The 19,239-nt window shown below is 56.9% G+C and overlaps 1 non-coding gene and 1 pseudogene across 1 annotated transcript; one reads left to right on the top strand and one right to left on the bottom strand.

Annotated features, from left to right (window-relative positions):
- Positions 1-5,789: 5,789 nt before the first annotated feature.
- Positions 5,790-5,908, bottom strand: LOC120599070 (uncharacterized; annotated as a pseudogene).
- Positions 5,909-18,861: 12,953 nt separating this feature from the next.
- Positions 18,862-18,980, top strand: LOC120599172 (5S ribosomal RNA). The gene has a single exon (XR_005651811.1). It is a non-coding gene; the product is annotated as a 5S ribosomal RNA (ribosomal RNA).
- Positions 18,981-19,239: the final 259 nt, after the last annotated feature.

The raw sequence follows: 19,239 nt of genomic DNA, 5'->3' as shown, positions 1-19,239 counted from the left end.
CGCTCCCGTGAAGACGCTGCATAGATGCACAGGGACCCTGGTGCCATTCCGTTTGTACACGAAGAAATGGAGGCCCAGGCTGGCGGGATGACCCGCCCGAGGCACGCGGGTTCCAAGGGAGTCCCTTCGACCCCACGACCGGGGGTCGGACAAGGCCATTTTGCACGGACAGTTTGATTGGAACCCGGCCACGCCCGTTTGTTTCCTAGTGTCCGCGGTGGCTTTCTCACGATGCTGGCTGTGGCGAGGCTGAGCTGTGACAGAGTTCGCGGGCATGGCCGTTTTCAGGACCAGTTTGCTGACCCCCGCTAAACGCGAACAAACAAAGAGGCTTGTGGGGGGGTGTGTGTGTGTCCAGTATGGAGGAGGCGTGGCTCAGGGCGGGAAGGACGCCGTTGACTCGGACAGACACAGTCTTATGTGTCATGCCGAAGGCCGGCTTTGAAAATCTCATCACACAGTGTGGACTCATGGCCTGGACGTGGTGCCTTCCCTTTGAGGAGGCTCCACGGGGCCCTTTCGCTGGAGGAGAGAGAGTTAAAGGGCGAGAAAGGTTTCGAGCCTCTTACAGCTCCACGGATTGAGTGCACGCTGCTGCTTCTGAAATATTTAGGGATGCGTGGCAGCCTCCAGAAAGGCCGAGACGTTGGGCAGTGGGTGACGTTCAGGCTCCCGGGGGTGGCCACCGCTGTTTGAAGTATATCCTTGCTTCCTTGCTGGATAAACAAAAACGCCTTCCGTGGATAATGCCTCCCAGAACGTGACAGTCCTTAGAGCCGGAACTTCTTGGGGGTGCCCCGGTTTCCCCCCTAACCGGTCATAACCATCTTGGCCTCCACAGATGTCAGAGGAGACACATCAGTCCCTCTGATTAAAAAAAAAAAACCTTCACCTTGAGCATAGAGGAGTGAGGAGGACTTGGACGTCAGCGGGTGACACCCCGTTAGCCACGAGCACACGCGGCCCCGTGTGTTTGTCCATCTGCAGGAGGGGAGAGCACGTCCTTCAACGCCGCCCCCAAGAACCACGTTGGCTTTGTCACGTCCTCTCCCAGGAGCAGAGCCTGGCGGCCGTGCGGCCTCGTGCTTCGTCCGGGGGCAGCTGACGATGGGAAGAGCACATTCCGCTGGCACGAGGTGGGGACCGCGCTCTCCCAAACAAGGAGCCCAGTGTCCCTGCAGGTTCCGCAGTGTGGACACTGTCACTTATCTTCAGGTATCCTGGCTTCAGGCCAAGGGCAGCAAGTCTCCCCAACACTCTCAGCCAGGGGCCCCACCTGGAGTAGCCTTTTTTAACCTGGCCCGGGCAGAGGGTGAGCAGGAGACATTCCCCAGATGAGGCTCCAGGTGGGGCAGCCCCGCTCCCCCATCCCGAGGCGAATCCACACATTCCATCTCCACACGCAGGGGACCAAAGGGTTGGAGGCCCCCAGAGCACACTGGGCTCTTGGAGAAGGCCAGTGCTCATCGCTAGGGAGTGTGGGCAGCAGGGTTCAAGAGCGTGCGGACAAATCTCACGAGTCTTACTTGGAAGCAGGGCGATGTGTCTGAGGTGTCCAGGCTACCGTAGAGAGCTGGGGGCACAGAATGTCAGGGGACAGGGCTGGAGGGTTTGTGGCCATAGAACGTCTAGCTAGGCGCTTCTTCCTTCTGGAAATCTCACTTCTGGGGAAATCCCTCCCTTCCTCAATCCCTCTGTCCCTTCTCGCGGACGTACCCCACCCCTTGGGCGCTGAACAAAGTGCTTTTCCGTCCATCCCTTTTCCTAGTTCCCAAAAAGGTCCAAACACAATCCCAACTGACAGATAAGGAGATTTGGGCGTGGAACCGTGCCGCGGCCGCTGTGCGGGACTGGTGACGGTGGCTTTGCACCCAGACCTGTAGGATGCCCGCCTCCCTGACTGCCGAGCATGCTCCCTGCCCCCGAGCACCTGGGTCTGGGGGCCGAACTAACACAGGAAGAGGCTCGGAGACAGGATTCCGGAGAGCAGCGTGGCCACGGTCCCGACCGGTCCCAGGAGATGGATCAGGGGAAGGTGCGTATCACACACTGCTCCTCTCGCCGAGTTCCTGGGCTGCGGCGCACATCCCAGCCCCACACCGGGCTTCGGAGAAGGAGCCGCTGCCGGCCCCTGTTTGTGCTTCGGTTTTTCTCCTCGCGATCGTCAGCTGCATGCACATTTTTTTCGGGGCTTCGGTGGGGGCTGCGCCATGCCGGGAGAGGTTTTGCCATGAGTCACGTGACTTAAGGAGAGGAATAGAGCCCCCCAAATCCTTCGCACACCTCAGCAGCGGCAGCCATTACGAAGACAATGCTGGGAGCTGGTGCCCTGTCCCCTGCTCACGCCCGTGACCGAGCTCTCCGCCTGCGGACGTGTGTCCCGCCCTACGTCTGTCCGTCATTCTGGCCCAGCATCACGTGAAGGGGCAGAGGATCGCCCGCCCCAATCCCTCGGCGAGCGGGCTTTAGCGCTGGACGCACGCGCCCCCCGGTGCGCACGCCGTTGGCTGGCCTGTGGCTTCGGCCAGGGCTCACCAACAAGCCTCATTCTCCGCCACCAAGAGGCTCTCTTGGCTCATCCACATGCACGTGACACAGCTCTGGCAGTTGTGATGTTTGCCACGTGCCGACGGCATGAGGGTTGGATGGAGCGGGTCGGGAAATGTTTTCCCGATGAGATCTTGAGTGTCACCTGGAGGACCCCCAGAAACTGCAAGGGCCAGGTCCGCCGGGCAGGTGCAGGATGGACACACACACTTCGGGGCGCTGGTGGAACCCGGCAGGAGGCGCCCGTGCAGTTGCTACGGGGAGCACATGGGTGCGTGGGCCCCGACGTGGCCGCGTCTGTGCCGTGGATGAGAGACAAGCAAACGGCAGTACGACAAGTAGACTGTGAGTCCAGATTTTGGGGAAACGACACCCAATGCACCCCTGCGTCCACACACACCTGTGCGTCTATCCACACCGAGGTCGGGGCGCTGCCTGCAGATGGGTCACCTCGGGGAGCGGGGGTAGCAGGCGCGTCATCAGGGACTTCGCTTATTCTATGTCTGTCTCGATTGCTTTAGCTTCTAAAAGCAAATGCGCATTACTTCTGAAAATTTTTTTAATTGCCAAAAAAAAAAAAAAAAATCCAGAGCACAAAGAGAATCTCTCGATGACGCTGCTGGTGGACCGGGTTTATACGCGTGAGCTTTGACGCACACTGGGACGGCCAGTCGGCCACCGCGGGGTGGGACAGCGTGGGAGGGTTTGGCTGAGGATGCAGACTGGAGGTCTGTGAGCCAGGGGTGTACTGCCTCCGTGCCCGGGGGCGCTGTCCTGCCCGGTAGCCCCCCACCAAAGGTTCCGGGGCAGCCACGGTGCCGCTTCTTTTTAAGGGACTGGGACTGTGAACCGTCCCTACAAAGTTGAGAAGGGTCCCCTGCCACGCAGAAGACAGCACGGTGCTGGGTCAGCGCCCCCCCGGGTTTGGGGGGCAGCTCATTCGGGACGTGGGACACCACTCTGGCCCCTGCCGGGTGGGGCGCAAGGCCCAGACTGGAGGACGGGCTGCAGTGGGCTGAAGCCAATGGGCTAGCCGCCCTGTCGCTTGGGTCGTGTGGCATAGCACAGCCCTTGAGTAGAGAAAGGTGTCCAGGGAGCCTCCAAGGAGACCCCGCAGTGAGTCACAAGGTGGACCCCCAAAGTCCGAGAGAGAGGTGCGCATCGCTCAGGCAGCGCCGAGGGCAGGCTTCTTGGGTGTGCTGCCGGGCGCCTGGAGAAACTGGACAGGCCCACGGGACACAGCCGTACGGGGGAGTAGCCATCGGTGCGCTGTTATCCAGCCGGAGGAAGGGCAGTCCGGACGCGCGCTGCGGCATCAGCGGCCTCGAGGACGCGATGCTTAGTGAAAGGGGTCAGACACGAGAAGCCACATACCGTACGATTTCATTGGTGTGAACTGTCCAGAGCATACAAACCCGTACAGGCAGACAGTAGGTCAGCGTCTGCCCAGCCCTGGGGACGGACGTGGTGGGATCGGGGGTGCCAGCCAAAAAGTGCAGAGTTTCGTAACGAGGGGAGAAGAATGTTCTAGATTTGACCGTGGTGGTGGTTGCACAGCTGAGAATATATGAGAAACCATCGAATTGGATACTTTCGATGGGTAAATTGTACGGTATGTAAACCGTATCTCGAGAAAACTTTTTTAAAGATGAAAAAACCAACACGACCTCCACACTAATGTGCTTGGTAGGTGTTGATGCCTCCGACCAAATACAGACCGGGTTCCATCTTCCGTCCTTGACCAGCTCCCCTCCTGCCTCCTGACGTTGATGGGAATGGAGCCGGGATGTCCCGATGACCGGAGGATGGGCCTGGGGTCACCCCAGCCGGTCCCCGGCCTGCAGCTGGATCTCATTCGGAGTCCGGCTCTGACCCTGCCCTTTCGCCCCAGCTGGTTCTGCCCTGCCTCAGGCCCAAGAACTAGAAGAGCTGGATTCCAGCTCCGGCTCCGCTGCCTGCGGTGTGATCTTGGGCAACTTACTCCACCTCTCTGGTGTGTCCTCTCTTTCTTCACCTGTAAATTACAGGCGGCGCCCTGGCTCTAAGATCATCGGACTTGATTTTAAGCCTTTAGCCACTTACAAGTTTGTGCTTCATCTGTGGGTCTGTGAGGAACTCATGAGAAACTGTTATGAACATCCTGTTTGTCTTTGCTTGTAGAATTACTGTTTCCTAAATGAATAAGATACTTACCAGTTTCTGTTGCTCAAATTTGAACGACGGAGAGTGACTTTCAAGGACATCTCTGAGGATATGAGCTGCGTACAAGAGCAGTGGCCGTCAGGAGGAGGTCTTCCCTGACCCTGCGTTCAGAAGGGACGGTGCTGTGGGGACAGGCTGCCCCAGGCTGGGGGAGGGGGCCTCCAGGATATGTCCAGGCCTTGGCGGACCCCCAAACGCCCACCCCCCTCCGCCTTCATTCGCTGGCCCCAGCTCGAGACCACTCACGGGGGGAAGGAGAGGGCGGATCTGACGATGCTTAGCATTTTGAGAGCACCGTGGCAGGATCCTGTTTACCCCTTGCTGAATTTCAGAACCGTGGCCGCCGCGTCTCAGGAGACAGGAAGGTGCTTTTCCCTCGGCCTTTTGCAAAGTAGGACGCAGCTCCCTGTCCCTTCCAGGATGCCGGGAGGAGGAGGAGGGTGCCCCCCGCGTGCACCTTGCCTGCCTGGTTGCTCTGCTCTTTCCTCCTTCTGCTGCTCCAAGGCTACTTCCTTAAGACAAACCTCAGCCTCGCGGAGCTGTGTGGCTGAAGCGGGTGGCAGGCAGGACTGCCTACAGACTTTGCATAGCCCAGCGCAGAATGCAAATGCAGCTTCTCATTCAAAAAATAATAAGAAGGTCAAGATGTCAACAGCAGAGCTTTACCAAGCGGGGCCCTTCTGAGCGCAGGGCTCTGGCTGTGTGTGACCTGGTGGCAGTGGCGGGAGCCATCAGCCGTAGGAATGAACAGAGGAAGGACGTGTTTGTGTTTTCCGTGTGCCATGGAGACGCGTGTTTGTGCAGCTAAGCAGCGCTGAAGGGAGACACCGCATCTTCTACACCTCCCGCTGGTCCACGCTCGCCTGGGGAGGAGACAGACACCTGTAACTGAAGAATAAAGCGGCCGTCAAACTGAGTCGCGACAAGCATTTATTTATTTATTTGTTTAAAAATATTTTTTAGGCGAGGCAACCTTTGGTTGACCTCACAGATTGCAAGGACCTTGTCAGCTTACGATCCCTTATTTTTTTCATTTTTTACACCTACAGCACTTGGTTGTCCTAGGTGGTCTCCCATCCAGGTACTAACCAGGTCCGACCCTGCTTAGCTTCTGAGGTCAGACGGGATCCGGCTTGTTCAGGGTGGCGTGGCCGTAGACTGACAAGCATTTACTAAAGAAGCACCAATTCTGGCAGAAGCCCAAATGGTGTTCTAATCAGGGGACAAAGTTGGGGGGCGTCTGTGAAGAAGGGCAGGGGGACAGTCACGTCCACAGAAGGGAGGCGTTGCCATTGGTGCAGGTCACGTAACACAGTGATGCTAATTCTGAACACTGTTTTTAATTTTTAGTCTGGTCGTCATAATATCTGCTTTCGTGTTACCCTTGCAAACAGTCCTTTGGGGCCCAAGGGTGCTCAGGCCCAGTGCGAAGGTTATTTCGTCCTGTTCTGACATCCCAAAGGTTTGAGGCATGAGATATGCAGAGCGGTTCCTCTGGGATGGTGGCCCCGGCCCCACGTGACAGTGGCCCCGTTTACATCATCACTCACACGTGATGCGTGGGAAGTGCTCAGGACCAACCTCCTCGTTGGGAGTTACTGCGTGGCCGGGCCACGCAACACGGAAGCATGAAGCGTGGAGACAAAGCGGGCGAGGTGACAAACGCATCGGCGGGTCCGGAGAAGCCAGTTTCCTCCCTCCCTCCCGCCCCGGGCTCAGGCTCCGGGCTTTTCCTCCTCACGCCGCCCCGGGACCCGGAGGGAAGTTGCGTTATCCCCTTTTGCTAGTCGGAGACTGGGTGACGGATGGCCAGTGATGAGTCAGGGGAAAGTTCCCCAGACTTCCTGAGGGCACGTCCGGTGGTCTCACGTGCATCGCGAGCCCTGGGACCAGCAGCCTCGCCCGCCACGCCCCCACGTGCGGCTGCGGGAACCCCGCTCCCCCGCCCCGCCTCCCGCTGCCTCCTCTCGTTTCCAAGGGAACTGAGGGGTGAACCTGCATTCGAACCGGTTTTTTTAAAAAATTTTATAATTAATCTTTACTGCGGAATCTTGTTGTTGTTGCTTAAAATGTAGCTTTTAAAAAACTGCAGGTAAATGTTTATACACAACTGAGTTCAGGCCGCATACAAAGTTAAGTAATTTTTTTCCTCACAGGCCATGAACATTTTCCCCGTATTAAATAGTCTTCGGCGTCATTTTTAATGGCTATGAGATGTTCTATTATATGGATTTACCCTAGTTTATTTCATCCGTGTCCAAATGTTGGTGGCTTTCCATGATTTATAATTTTCTAAATTGCAAAATAGTTTTATTCTGACGACTCCTGAACGCGGTTCTTGAACTTGGGACTTTTGAAACACAAAGGCGTTTGGGAAGAGCGTTCAGTATTCTGGCCGCAGCGCGTACGGGATTACATAATGATGAAGAATCCCATGTCTGAGTCATCGAAATACCTGCGATGCAGGTTTGGTCTTGTGGCTCAACGGCTCCCGTCCGGGTCGGACCTGGACATACTCAGGTTCAAGGGCAGAGAAGCCGCGCCCTGGGGGCCTTACTCCTTGGCACCGCGGTCTTCCTTCTGATTCCCTCCGCTTCCTCTGGGCGCTCAGTCGCTTATCTGATGTCCCGAATAACACACTTACCCGCTGCTCCGCCGTGGCCGCTGCCGACCCCGGCTCTTGGCCTCGAACGTCCATGGAGATGTCGCCCTGCACTGGCCTCATTTCCTCTTGGATTTCCACCCACTGATTTGTTGACGACATGACTTCAGTGTCGTAAAGGTGGAGCCACACGAGGCCACCAGACTGTGCTGGACCCCGGGCGAGGCCACCTTTGTACCCACGCGCTCTGTGGCGAGGAAGAAGCCGGTTCTGATCCAGCGTGGTGTCTGGTTCTGGCACCCATCTGGCCCAGGAGGCAGCTCCAGCCTCGACCAGAAGAAAGCAGGCGAGGGTAGGGGGGCCGTGTTCATCTGAGGGACGTGTGAGCGTCACCCACGTCCACTCTCGGCCGGTGGCCGGACCTTAGAGGGAGTGCAGCTCTTCATGGCTGTATGTCCAACGGAAAGTGGACAGCGATGGATGACAGAGGACGAAGAAGAGAAGGGGAGCGGAACGACGGCCGCGGGGGATGCAGGTGGCCTCCTGAGGGAAGCGGGGCACGGGACAAGGGTGGTGGGCGCCGAGTGCCACAAGGCCTCAGCGTGGCTGCCAGTGCGCCGGGAAGGTCGTCTCGGTCCCTAGTCGAGTCTCCGGTTAATGAGCAGCTTGGTTCTCAGAGTAGAGCCCAGGTCTGCCTGGGAGGGAAAATTACTTTTTTTATTTGGCAAGAGTCTTTTTTTAATACCAGAAAGGCTTAGAATTAAATATGGAAATGATGGGGTCAACCAACCACAAAAATTAGTGTCGGAGGATTAAGTTTATAACAAAAACACAGGGCATGTTTGCTATTTGAAGTGTTCGAAATATTAAGAGAATTTGGCACATCATAGGACCTGTCATATTAGCCTCGTGATTACGGTTTAAATTGTATTTTTGAGTAATTGATTTTAGACCTGTGATTTAAGTGGAAAAGGAGACAGTCGAAGATCCTTGATATTCAAACTCTGTTTGTTAGACTTACTGGGATGACTTGGGGAGATTTGCTGCTTGGCGCTATTTGAAGTAATTTCAAAAGATGACAAACTTTCAGAGGCTGTTGAAAATGTCAACAGGAATCAGATTTATTCGGTTCGTAAATGTGACGGATTTCATTAGGGGGTTCAGCAGTCCCAAATGAATTGTCCCCATATTAATCGAATTAAACTATCCTAAAAGCAATATTAAAATTTCCTGAATTTACAATGAAAGGATTCAATTTGTAGGTTCAACTTTAAAACCCAAGGAAAGCTGGATATTCAAAATGTTAAACGAGACATTCGCTATTAATCTAAAATCAGAAAACCGCCCATAGTCTTTTTGTTACCAAAGTTGCTCCCAAGGATCCCCCAGACCTCACGCTGGCCCGCATGGCAGGTCACCCACGGCGTCACCGCTCACCCCCGGCCAGTTGCCCTGCCGTTTCCAGCAGAAAACGTAGCTTCCTCTTTGAATTTCTTTAAGACTATGAGAAAATGGACTCTTTTCCTCGAATCTGGCTGGTCAGACCGGTTCACTTCTCCCTGAAGTCCGGCCACTCGGAGAAGCTGTAGAAGCCCCTTCGCACTGTCCCCAGGCCAGGGGGTGGATGAGCTTCTGGGGGACGTGGAGCCCCAGAGCTCAGAGGAAGGACCAGGTGGTGACAACCACCTCGCAGACCTTGGCAGCTTCCAAGGAATCTCTGGTCGGAAAGTCCTGTGCAGGGGTGAAGATGATGAGGTCATTAAAACTCAGAGACGTTTACCGCTCAGTGACTAACTTGGGTGTTTTTACTGAGCCATTTCTCTCTATCGCATCCAATTTTTGGAACCTGGGAACTTTTCCCCTTCGGATCGGAAGAAAAGACAAATGCCATTTCTGTGAACACACATGCAGGCTGCCTGGCTTGTCGCCCTCTGACTAACCGAGACGCCACTCAGCCTTCAGAGGAGGCAGGAAACGGGACTCTGGTGCTCCCACTGATATGATCGGCCGCAGCATTCCGAGGGTCACGCGGGTCCCGGGCGCAGATCGACGGCGGCTAGTACACGCCGGGCTTTCCAGGAAGACTCGGGCCTTCTCGAAACCCTGCGATGAAGCCGTGATAAGGGCCCTGGACGAGTGCCCGCTGCGATTTTCTCTCCTGCAGTCCAGCGAGTTCTTTCCTTCCGCATCTTCGGAATCTCTGCTGAAAAGACAGATTCAGTGAAAGTCTGAGTCTCGCTCTGTTTCCCCCAGTGTTAGCAACCACCCTGGTAAAGGGTTCCCCCAGGAAGCACCCCCAACCGTAAGCCTGGCCCTGCCCACGGGGTGCACGGCCCCTGCTCCACTGAGCTGTGGGACACGGAGGGGCGGGCACCTTTCACCTGCCGTCTGTCTTTAGATCCCTCTTGAAAGCAATTCGATACCGTGCACAGGGACGTGGATAGAAACAGCATTTTCCGGCAGGGAAGTCCCCTCCCCTCCCCCGGCCCGGGCGCTTCCGGCCACCCGGAGATGATTTTTTGGGTTAGGCCTGGTTTTCTTCTTTCAGGCAAATGCTGACAGTGAGCGAGGTCATCGGTGAGCTGCGTACTGCGTCCAGACATGGGGCTTCGGTGTCACAGATCTGACACTGCACCCGACTCGGTGGCTCTCTGGCCATGTGACCTTGGCTGGACTCAGCTTATCCAGCCTGGATTTCTCTTCTGTAATCAGTGACAGTGACAGCCGATCTCCGGTGGTCAGTTCTCGGCCACATTTGGGGCACTGGGTGGCTTTCTCCTTGTCTCTTGAGTGGAGCATGGTCTCACAGCCCTGTGAGAGGGCCCCCCAACGACGTGCTGGAGACCTCTAGCAGCCCAACGGGCACGTGCCTTTTGTTCTGACTGTTTTCTATCGACGGGGGATTGGACGACTCCGCTGAGGTTCATATTAACTTGTAGAAAACTGATAGCCATGCCAATGATTCTATCTTGTGGCAGTGAAATTGGATTTCGTCCTGTAGAGATGGTAGTAGTTTATCGATCCGTAGACGGCCACAGACGGGGACAGCGCTAGGCGCTGTGGGCCCCGTGCAACGTGGCGATGTCGTGCCAGCACATCTTCTAGCAGAGACCAGTCTTCTGTTTCCTCTGTGGATCTGGCACCCACTTGGCCATCCTGCTGGCCTCCTTACCTCTGAGCTCAGTAAATCATTGGCAGATGCTCGCTCTGTGTACGAGTCATGCCGTAGACTTGCCGGCTCTTATATAAAACGCCTTGCAGTGTGCCCAGCACTTCCCAGATCATAAGATAAACGTCCCCCTTTGTGACTCTCCCCCTGATGAGCGAGGCCGGCAGTGTGAGAACCGGGGCCAGGGAGCTGCGTGAAGGGCGGAAGGCCCAGAGCAGCAGGCAGGGCACTGACCGAGGACGTGACCCACGTGGATTTGCCCTGGGGCTGACCGGCCCCAGCCCCGGCCCCTGCCCTGACCGATGAGCCTCCTCCCCTGCCCTTCGCAGACCAAGGCCTCCCCTGTGTCACAGCGGGACTGTGGACCTGGCTTCAGGATGAAGAGCAAGAGGAGGAAAGTCACACCGAGGGGAGCAAGAGTCCCCCAGAGCCTGCAGGCCAAGCCCCGGCCCCACACGCTCAGGCAGTGCGGATGCCCCAGACGGTGTTCACGACCCGCTGGACTTCTGGAGCCAAGGTCCTCGAACTCCGTGCACGGGGAGAAGCTGGGAATCTGGTCACATGCAGCTGCGTGGGCTCTTCCAGACCCTAATTCAAAGGGACTTGGCCTCGGGGATGTGTGTGTTTTAAACAAACTCCCGGGGGATTCTGAAGCTGATGGTCCCTGGACCACACCTGAGATCTCGGGGAGTCATTCGGAGCCCACAGTGGCAGCGGGTGAGGAGCTGCAGGACCCCTGGGCCCTCTGCTCACCCTCTCCTCCCTCGTGCTCCGATCCCCCCTCTTGTGAAACTGCTCCCAGCTTCAGATTCTTTCTCCAGGGCCCACACGTGGTGGTCTACACCACAGTCTTCCCAGAAGAGAATATCCAGGAATCAGAGGCCTTGGGGTCATCCCTGTCCCCTACCTCCCGACCCCCTCACCCCTGTAGAGAAGCAGAATGAGGCATAGATCAGGGTGATGAGGATATAGTAAGGCATGCATGGGGCAGGACAAGAGGCTCCCTGCGAGGAGCCAGGGCACTGTCTTTCGTTTATCCGACAAGGCAATTCCTGTCCTGTGCATCTTGGGAGGGAGCAGGAGGCGAGCCTCCGTTCATTTGGGTATCCCCAGCACATAACTTAGACCCGACAGACTGAGCATCAGGTGGGGGATGGATGGATGGATGGCTGGATGGTTGAGTGGATGGGTGGATGGGAGGGTGAGTGGATAGATGAATGAATAGATTGATGATGGATGGATGGATGGATAGGTGGGTGGATGGGTTGATGAGTGGATGGATGAATGGACAGATGGATGGGTAGATTGACGAATGGATAGACTGACAACCTTTACCTCTGTGGCTTGAGGTTTGCACTCAGTGTTGCCCAGGGTCCTTGCCAGTTCTACTTGTCTGGGGTTCCATCGCATTGGAGGCAGAGTGCATGGTGGGGAGAGTCTTAGCTGGGAGGTGAGGCAGAATGAGAAAGGGCTGAGGCGTGTGAGAAACGGGGAGCAGTTGGGAAGTGGGTGGGGAGAGGCCGAGAGGGGACGGAGTAACCGGGTGAAGTAAACGAGTCTGGCAGCTTCGATGGTTTGCCCACCGCAGGACCAGTAATGAATAACACCTTTCCCCCAGGACCTCAAAGACCTTTGGTGACACCTCGAAGCTGCAGGACATCCCACGGAGGGAGGTGCTGTGATCACCATCATCACCGTTGAACGGGCAAGGTGACGAGACCCGGAGGAACGGAAGCACTTGCCCAAGGTCACAGGCTGCCCGAGGTCACAGGCTGCTCACCAGGGACAGGGACGCCGGGAGATGTCCCGTCTCTGCGCCCGCCTCCTGGGCAAGGTGAGGGGTACGGTCTGCCTCACCCAAGCTCTCAGCGAGCCCCAGACCACGCGGTCATGAGTTAGCAAGTCACCGTTTCTCACGACACACTCTGAGATCACAGCTGTTTTTCAAGCAGAGGACGCCTTGACTCGCGTGACTCCTCCTAAGTCACTCGACGTGTCAAGGCTGGAACTGAGACAGGTAAATTTCAGGATGTGGATGTCAAAGTTTACCCCTGGGCAGAAGGAAACGCCGCATCAGGCACCGCGGTGCCTCAGTGGGCCTGCAGGGCCGGCCGCCTGGTCTTTCTCTGCCGTCAGTCACTACGTGGGACGTCAAGCCTCCGGCTCCCCTGGGCCTCGGCCCCTCGTCTGGGCCTGCCGCTGCTGCGGTGGCCTTACCTGCCCTCAGCCCCTCTCGCCCCCCTCCCTGTTCCTGGTTGTCGCCGGGAGCTGACTGAGGGTCTACCTGTCAGGGGGTGGTGGTGCGGGGAGGTTGGCATTCCTCAGGCCTGAGTCAAAGAGGCAAACCATCAGATAAAGCAACTCTCTCCCTCCAAAAACCCCGCAGTCCCCAGCACGGCAGCCAGGAACGTTCCTGAGAGGGCATGATTTTAGCCCCAGAAGTACCCTGTGCACCTTTATCGAAATGAGAAAAATGCAGAGCATTCTCCAGCTGTCGTGGCCTCGGGGGAAGTCCTGTGGAGACTGGCAGAGGCAGGCGCTCATCACCCTCCCCGGGGCAGGCAGGCCTCTTCCAGCAAGTTCCCAGGCTCAGCAGGGCGGGGACAGCAGGGCGGTGGGGCGCTCCCTCCCGCGAATGCAGGGCTGTGGAGAAACCAGCCTAAGGGCTGCGAGTGGCAGCAGAGGGGAGCTCGCCAGGTGCGCCATGCCCGTGACACTGTTGGGACCCGTGACTGAAGACGACACCCGTCACACGTGCTCGGTCTACTTCCTGTGGACCAAGGCGGCATGGCAGCTAGACTCTGGGCTTGGGAACCTTGTCGCTCCAGGGGCGGGTGCTCAGTGCTTTCTATGAGATGGATGAGTGATGGATGATGGATGGATACTGGACAAGTGGATGGATGATGGTGGACAGTGATTGTGGGGAGTGGATGGATGGATGGAGGGATGCGTGGGCGGAAGGACGGGTGAGGGATGGATGGGTGGATGGGGTGGGTGGATGGATGAACGAATAGGATTCGGGGACATAAGGAAGAGATTTGGGGTTCTGCCAAAATCCACATTGTAGCAAGCTATTAAAAAGCATTCTTCAAAGGGCCAAGCTTAAATATGGGTGTGTGGGGAGGAGACCCCCCCTTGTGCCCGACACGAGCAGCCCACGCAGGACACTTGGGCCGCCCCTCTACCTTAGGGCCGTGGGGCTGGACAGACAGGTGGCGGAGCAGGGGAGGGGAGTGAATGAGAGAGACAGGGCAGGCTGAGAAGTGGGGCCGCGCGGCCCCCCCGCCCCCCGCCACCTGCCCCGCTCTGCCCTTGCCCCCAAGTCAGGCCAGCTGGCCGCAGCCAGGTCGGCCGCCCTCAGGAGGCCCCGGCCTGGGGCCTGGCTCCGTGGGTCCCTTCACTGGTACCTTTCATCCGGCTGCGTCACAGCAGGGGCTGCCTGTACCTCCATCTAAGAAGCAGCATGAAACCGGGGCATCCAGAATGTGCCTTTCGAGCTGAGGCATGACTTTACGAGCTGCCGGCGTGAAGTCGTGGGAGCTGGGGGGCAGGGAAGGGGGTATTATGGCATGTCGCTGCTGCGGGGAGCCCCTCTCCTCCGTGGCTGGTTCTGCGTGGGGTGCCTGGGGAGCAGGAGCAGGCTGAGAGGCAGAGGAGGGACGTGGTCGGTGCTGTCCAGCTGGACCTGGTTCCCAGGACACAGCGACCGCCAGCCCCAGACCGAGGCACAGGGCTGCTCCTTCCTGCGACCGATACCCGCGCCCTCCCCTCTTCTCCCTTCCCGCTTCCTGGGTCCCCCCACCGGTCCTTCACCCCAAGGTGTCGACACCCCTTCACAGCGTCGCGTTTTGCTGAGGGCTGGGAATGTGCAGGCCGCTGTCCTTCTCCGCTGGCCTCCTCCAGGCAGGGAGCTGTGTGCTGTGTGGCCACACGCAGTCCGGGCCGCCTCAGGCCTCGGCCCTGGCCAGCTCTGGATCCGTGGGGCCTCTCTGGCCACCTGCCACATGGGAAGCCGAAGGTCCCTTGAAGCTTTTTTGATGACACAGAAAATAGGGCTCCCTCCTGTGCCTCCCAGCCCAGCAGCTCAGCTGGCCCTTGTCAGCACCTCTCGCCAGCGGGCGCCTGCGTGCCGGGTCTGCGCGTGAGCATGTCCATGTCTCTCGTTCACGGGAGTTCCAGGTTGCTTCGTGTCCCCCGAGAGATCTGCCCATGTCTTACCCCCCAGATCTGCAAATGTGGCTTTATTTCGAAATAAGGTCTTTGGAGATGTCATCAAGGTGACATCTGGATCAGAGTGGGCCCAAATCCAGTAGGACCGGCGTCCTTATAAGGGGAGGGAAATTTGGACACAGAGACACACAGGGGGAAGGCCACGTGGAGATGGGGGCAGAGAGCGGAGTGACACATCTACAAGCCCGGGGACGCCAGGGGCTGCTGGCAGCCGCCAGAAGCTGGGAGGGAGGCAGGGAACGGTTCAGCCTCCATAAGGAAACAGCCCCGCCCACACCCGGGTTTCGGCCTCCTGCCCCCGTGCACTGGAGAATCACCGTGTGTCCCTTTGAGCCACCCCGTCTGTGCACCTTGATACAGCGGCCGCGGGAAACTAAAATTTCTGGGGGAGGGAGGGATCTACAGAAACAAGATAAAATTCCAGTTTTCAGAGGAAACCGCGGAGACCATCAACAAGTCACACGTGGCTACGGGTTGGGGCGGGTCGTGTTGACTCTGAAGTGGGGGTTGTCACGGTGATTGTCGCACGCAGGCTAACGACCGTGCGAAGGCTTTAATCCCGGGGAAGGAGCTGACTGAGGTCGTGTGGACACACCCCCAGTCCTTCGTGCCTTGGGCCCCTTTGGGGGCGTGGGGCCACCGGACGCTTTCTCATCACCGCTGCCGGATGGAGCCGGAGCGGTGCCTTCTCGATGGCCCGTGGACAGAGGCCACACGCCGGCCCACGAGCCCTGTGAGTTGCCGCAAGGCCTCTGCGGGCAGATGGGAGGCGAGCTGGCTTCCCAGGGAGACTAAGCTCACATCCCAGCCGTGCCTGCGGACCCGGCGCCACAGACGTGACTCCCGTGGACCAGGACGCAGAGCAGGGCCGGCCGCCCGGCCCCGAGCTGGGGACGCTGTGCTTCCTCCTCCGTGTCCCATGCGTGCGGGGGCTTCTCCATTTAGCTGCTTCTTTCCATTATTATAGACAGTGTCCGCTCCATAAATAGAGATATCCTACACACGTAGGTGTTTATCAGTATTTGTAGATGCCTGTCTCTGTCTCTCTCTCTCTCTCTCTCGCTGTATGTGTATATCCACTATATAAATATGCCTACTATATATTGCATATACTGTAGAAATAGTATAATAAGTGGGACTAAACCGGTGGTTTTCAGATTTTTTTTAAATCCAGAGGACTTCGTTGTGGAACAGGACGTAACGGAGAAGAACACGCAGCAAACAGAACTGCACAACTCAACGAGAGACCACAGAGGAGCGAGGCCCTCCAGACGCTCACCCGGCCGCGCCTGCGGGAGTCCGCCCGCGTCGCCCCCTCTCGGGAGAGGAGGAAAGCCTGCGGTCTAGGGAGGGGAGCTTAGGACGAAATTACGACCAGGACATTATTTCCACCAAGGTCAAGGTAGTAGAAGGGGAGGGCGAGGGGGCAGCTTAGGATGGGAAGGAGCATAGGCAGCCGGGATCTCGCCAGCCCCCAGGATTGGCCTGAGCCCCCCACCCTTAAATGGGATCTTTTTCGGGGCTGCGTAGTAGTCCGCTCGCGGATGGGCCGCAGTGCATCTACTCCGTTGCGAATGCCCTTTCGGGCCGTTTGCAGTTTGGGCTGCTTCGTGCAGATGGCTGCGGAGTTCTGCGCTGCCGTGCTGGGGATCGTGCGAAGGCCAGAGCCTTTCCCTGTCCCCCTTCGTTCCTCTCCCTCACCCCACCCTGCTTCCCACCTGACCCCTCTCTCGCTTTCTGCTCCTCTCCCCTCTCCCAGGCGAGGCCGGGGGCGTGAGGACCTGTCTGCTGTGGGTGGGGGCTGGGGGCACCGTGCCCTCCGCGGGCGCCTGGAGAAAGAGGCCGCGCCTGGTCTCGCGATGTCCGGAATGGTGCTCCTCGTGCAGCGCCTCTTCCCCACCCCATGAGGGTGCCCTTGACACCCCGTTTTCAGCTCTGACCACCAAATCCTCTCCCCACAAGGCATGTGCTTCATGCAGTTTGTGGGGAGCAGCCCGTGATCTCAGGATCCCTTTGTCTGGATGGATTCTTATCTGAACGACTCCTCTCTACTCCTCCAGACCCTGTGAATCCTGCTCACCGTCCCATAATCCACCTCCTCCAGGAAGCCTCCTGGGGGTGCCCTAACCCTTGTGGACACCCCTTTTCATGCTCCTGGTGCCCTGGGGCCTACAGCCCTCCTGTCAGTCCCCACCGTGTGTGGGAGGACGGGCACCCACATTCTGCAGCCCTTCTGGATGGCATTTCTCTTAACGTTAGATATGCTCGCTGGCTGGCCGGATAGTCCTCGTTCCTGGATTCTATTCTCGTAGACAAACTGCCCCAAATACCAAGATGCGTGGGCAAGAATTCGTTCACTGCTGACCGTAAGCGGCAGCAACGAAATACGGGACCTCGAAGGTGTGGAATCGGGGCGCCGACCAGTCAGCCAAAATCCACATATAACTTGACCAACAAATCAAAATGTCCCTTGGCATTCATGAGGACAAGTCCCAGGCTGTCCTGCGGATGGATGCCAACATCCGTGGACATAGTTCCGTATATAAAGTGACATAGGACGGGGCATGCGGCCAGCCCAGGGTTTGATTCCCAGCTGTGGATCGAAAACAATTTTCACTCTGCCGTTGGTTGATTCCAAGGCTGTGAACCCTTGGGAAATGGATGACCGACTATACATTTATTGAAAAAGAATCCGTATATAGGTGGACCCACGCGGTTCAAACCGCTGTTGTTCGAGTCAGCTATGGTCTCGGTGTCCGCTGGTACGAGAACATAAATAACCCTGGCACACTCATGCGATGGAATATTCAGCAGCCACTGAAAAATCTGAGGGAGCAGGAAAGGCCAGTTTCCAGGGGCCGTGTCCAGCACGGACTTTGTTTAGAAAAACCCCAGGCCCACGTGTGTGCAAGCGCCGTGTGCACGGGAATGACGCGGACACGCACGTCCGCTGTGTCAGCACTGCCCTTGGGAAAGGAAGATGGCGGGAGGGGGACCCTCTGCTTTTGTAATTAAAATAACAATAACGATGAATAATAATAAATAATAAATGTTAAACGAAGACATAAAACAATTTGTCAAAATCCGTAGAGTGTACAGCGTGAAGAGTGAACCCTGATCTAAAACATAGACTTAGCTAATCAAAGACTTAGTTCATAAGGACGTGTGAAATTTGGTTCATCGAGTGTAACAAATGTACCACGCCGAGGACGACGTCACCGAAGGGGAAGGGGTACCCGGGCACTCTCTGTGTATCTGAGCAAGTCTTCTGTAAACCTAAAACTGTTCTAAAAAACAAAGCTTTTTAAAAAAAAAAGAGAGAGAGAGAGAGAGACATAAAACAATTAATGGGCACTTAGAGTAGGGCAGGAGTTGACAAAGTTTCTCTGTAAAAGGCCAGACAGTAAATAGTTTGGGCTTCGAAGGCCATGTGGTCTCTGTCACAGCTGCTCACGTTCGCTTTTATCTTATGTGACCCGGCAGCATGTCGGTGGGCGGATGACGCTGCGTTCCAATAAAACTTTATTTACAGAAACAGGCCGCGGGTGGAGCTGCCGTCTGCTGGCCGTTCCTGCTGAAGCGTGAAAGGGTTCGGGTGGGTCTCACGTGGGATTGAGGACAAAGCTGAGATGTCACCCACTCGCCTCAAATCGACTGGCGAACCCAGAAAACAGCGAGGGTCTTTTCCTCGCACGTGGTTTTCACCAGAATCATTGGTGAAGTGGGTTTTAAAAATTGGCTTAGAATAAGCTCAGTTTCACGCTGTCTGCTCCCAAAGGACAGGAGTCACCAGCAGCTGAAGATGCAGAGAGAGAAGCGCCCACGATCTGGCCGGAAGACTTTCTTCAGAAAACCATCGCCCTGCGTCCTGGGGTGGCAGACGCGGCCTGCGCCCGTGGGGCGGGCGGTCTCCCTCCCACGGGGCCGGGACTTCCAGGGCCCGACTGGACGCTGGCTCGCACAGGTTTCCTTTGTTTGAAGGACTTAGAAGTGCTGTTCTAAAGGTGAACTGAAAAAGGCTATCATTTTCGTTTCACAGGAAAGGTTAGAAAGAGAAATTATACAAAACGCTTTCAGCACATAGCGAGGTCGTGCAGGGTGATGACACTTTGTCTATGGCCACGCCACCCTGAACACGCCCGATCCCGTCTGAGCTCGGAAGCTAAGCAGGGTCGGGCCTGGTTAGTACTTGGATGGGAGACCACCTAGGAAGACCAGGTGCTGTAGGCGTAAAAAATAAAAATAAAAATAAGAGATTGTAAGCTGACAAGTTCCTTGCAAACTGTGAGGTCAGCCATAGATTGCATCGCTGAAAGGAAGGAAGGAAGGAAGGAAGAAGAAAGGAAAGACACACCTAATGAATGTGTCCCCTCGTCGGAAGGGGTGGACGAGCGGAAGGTCCCGTTTACTGACTGTCGCCTCGGAGATCAGGCCCGTGTCACCGGAGCTGGGTCAGTAGCATTGTGGGGAACCCTCACGGCAACCTGTG

The sequence above is a fragment of the Pteropus medius genome, unplaced genomic scaffold (genome assembly GCF_902729225.1).
Source record: "Pteropus medius unplaced genomic scaffold, Ma_sr-lr_union100, whole genome shotgun sequence".
In the NCBI taxonomy this organism is placed as follows: domain Eukaryota; kingdom Metazoa; phylum Chordata; class Mammalia; order Chiroptera; family Pteropodidae; genus Pteropus; species Pteropus medius.
Note: the sequence above shows the minus strand (reverse complement) of the source record. Positions and strands in the feature narration are given on the sequence as shown.